This window comes from Pseudorasbora parva, chromosome 5, assembly GCF_024679245.1.
Source record: "Pseudorasbora parva isolate DD20220531a chromosome 5, ASM2467924v1, whole genome shotgun sequence".
Lineage (NCBI taxonomy): Eukaryota > Metazoa > Chordata > Actinopteri > Cypriniformes > Gobionidae > Pseudorasbora > Pseudorasbora parva.
The window spans coordinates 3,634,794-3,637,293 of NC_090176.1; the positions used below are offsets into that span (position 1 = coordinate 3,634,794).

Genomic DNA, 2,500 nt, shown 5'->3' on the forward strand with positions numbered 1-2,500 from the left:
GTGTGCTGGCCTTGATTAAATACCAAGCCTATTGTTGTCACGGAATCAGCAGTAAATGGGGCATACAAGGGCTTATTTTTTACAGCCTCAGTGTCCTAAAGGATAAGTCACTGGCCTCCTATGCCAATGTTTGTGGGTTCGAGTCCTGTCTAGGGTGGTTTTCAGCAGAGTGGCACAGCGGAAGCGTGCTGGGCCCATAACCCAGAGGTCGATGGATCGAAACCATCCTCTGCTAAGTCTTCTTTACTTATGCAAATTCTCTGTCCCCACTTGAAGAAAAGCTGCCACAGGTCTATGCTAAAACCCTTTGTTGTTTTCATCTGTTCTCGTTTATGACAGAGGAGCACTTGATGTGTGCCTAAACACAAGTCCTTTCCAAAGCATCTGGGAACGGCGCATGTGTCGCCAGGAGCAGAGTGGCGCAGCGGAAGCGTGCTGGGCCCATAACCCAGAGGTCGATGGATCGAAACCATCCTCTGCTAAGACTTTCTTTTTTTTTTTTTACTTATATAATGCTCTGTTCCTTGCTGAAGAAAAGCTGCCTCTGCTCAAAGCTAAAAACCCTTTGTTGCTTTCACCTGATGTCATTAATGACTTTTCTGGCAGAGGCACTTCATGTGTTACTTCATGTGCACTTCATGTGTGCCTAAACGCAAGTCATTTTGAAAACACCTGTGAATGGGAGCTTTTCTATAACAAGCAGAGTGGCGCAGCGGAAGCGTGCTGGGCCCATAACCCAGAGGTTGATGGATCGAAACCATCCTCTGCTAAGGCTTCTACTCTTATTTACATGCTTTATCCCAAATTAAGAGCAACTTCCACATCCCGCTTGTGAAAACCTGGAGCCTCTTGGTCCTGGAACTATAACAATACTGCACAATGTTCTGGAAAGCTGGTGTAGTAGTCGCTTGTTGAGAAATCTTTGTGTGTAGGACCTGTTTAAATGCCTCATTAACTGAGCCACCTGAATGAGATGGAGAATTAGAAGAGCAAGCGAGTCATACCCCAGTGGCCTGTCGAAGCAGCCGCTCAGTGGATCACTTTGTGTGCTGGCCATGTGTAAATGCCAAGCCTTTTGTTGTCACTGAAGCAGAAGTAATGGGGCACACGAGAGATGGGCTTTCACAGCCCCAGTGGCCTAATGGATAAGGCACTGACCTCCTAAGCCAGGGATTGTGGGTTCGAGTCCCATCTGGGGTGGGTTTACAGCAGAGTGGCGCAGCGGAAGCGTGCTGGGCCCATAACCCAGAGGTCAATGGATCGAAACCATCCTCTGCTAAGACCACTTTACTTATTTACGTGTCTTGTTCCTATTTGAAGAAGAGCTAATGCACTTCTATTCTGAAGCCATAATCATTTTCACCAGATATCATCTGTGACTGAGGACCACTTTGTGTGTGCCTAAACGCAAGTCCTATTGAAAACACCTGTGAATTGGAGCTCTGCTATGGCGAGCAGAGTGGCCCGGTGGCCTGGTAAATTAATTGTTCATCTAGATTACTTTGTGTGCTGGCCTTGATTAAATACCAAGCCTATTGTTGTCATGGAATCAGCAGTAAATGGGGCATACAAGGGCTTATTTTTGACAGCCCCAGTGTCCTAATGGATAAGTCACTGGCCTCCTATGCCAATGTTTGTGGGTTCGAGTCCTGTCTAGGGTGTTTTCAGCAGAGTGGTGCAGCGGAAGCGTGCTGGGCCCATAACCCAGAGGTCGATGGATCGAAACCATCCTCTGCTAAGTCTTCTTTACTTATGCAAATTCTCTGTCCCCACTTGAAGAAAAGCTGCCACAGGTCTATGCTAAAACCCTTTGTTTTTTTCATCTGTTCTCGTTTATGACAGAGGAGCACTTGATGTGTGCCTAAACACAAGTCCTTTCCAAAGCATCTGGGAACGGCGCATGTGTCGCCAGGAGCAGAGTGGCGCAGCGGAAGCGTGCTGGGCCCATAACCCAGAGGTCGATGGATTGAAACCATCCTCTGCTAAGACTTTCTTTTTTTTTTTTTTACTTATATAATGCTCTGTTCCTTGCTGAAGAAAAGCTGCCTCTGCTCAAAGCTAAAAACATTTTGTTGCTTTCACCTGATCTCATTAATGACTTTTCTGGCAGAGGCACTTCATGTGTTACTTCATGTGTGCCTAAACGCAAGTCATTTTGAAAACACCTGTGAATGGGAGCTTTTCTATAACAAGCAGAGTGGCGCAGCGGAAGCGTGCTGGGCCCATAACCCAGAGGTCGATGGATCGAAACCATCCTCTGCTAAGGCTTCTTCTCTTATTTACATGCTTTATCCCAAATTAAGAGCAACTTCCACATCCCGCTTGTGAAAACCTGGAGCCTCTTGGTCCTGGAACTATAACAATACTGCACAATGTTCTGGAAAGCTGGTGTAGTAGTCGCTTGTTGAGAAATCTTTGTGTGTAGGACCTGTTTAAATGCCTCATTAACTGAGCCACCTGAATGAGATGGAGAATTAGAAGAGCAAGCGAGTCATACCCC

The 2,500-nt window shown here is 46.5% G+C and overlaps 1 non-coding gene across 1 annotated transcript; it reads left to right on the plus strand.

The window, feature by feature from the left end:
• Positions 1 to 1,127: 1,127 nt before the first annotated feature.
• On the plus strand, positions 1,128 to 1,200 carry trnar-ccu (transfer RNA arginine (anticodon CCU)). Its single transcript has one exon. It is a non-coding gene; the product is annotated as a tRNA-Arg (tRNA).
• Positions 1,201 to 2,500: the final 1,300 nt, after the last annotated feature.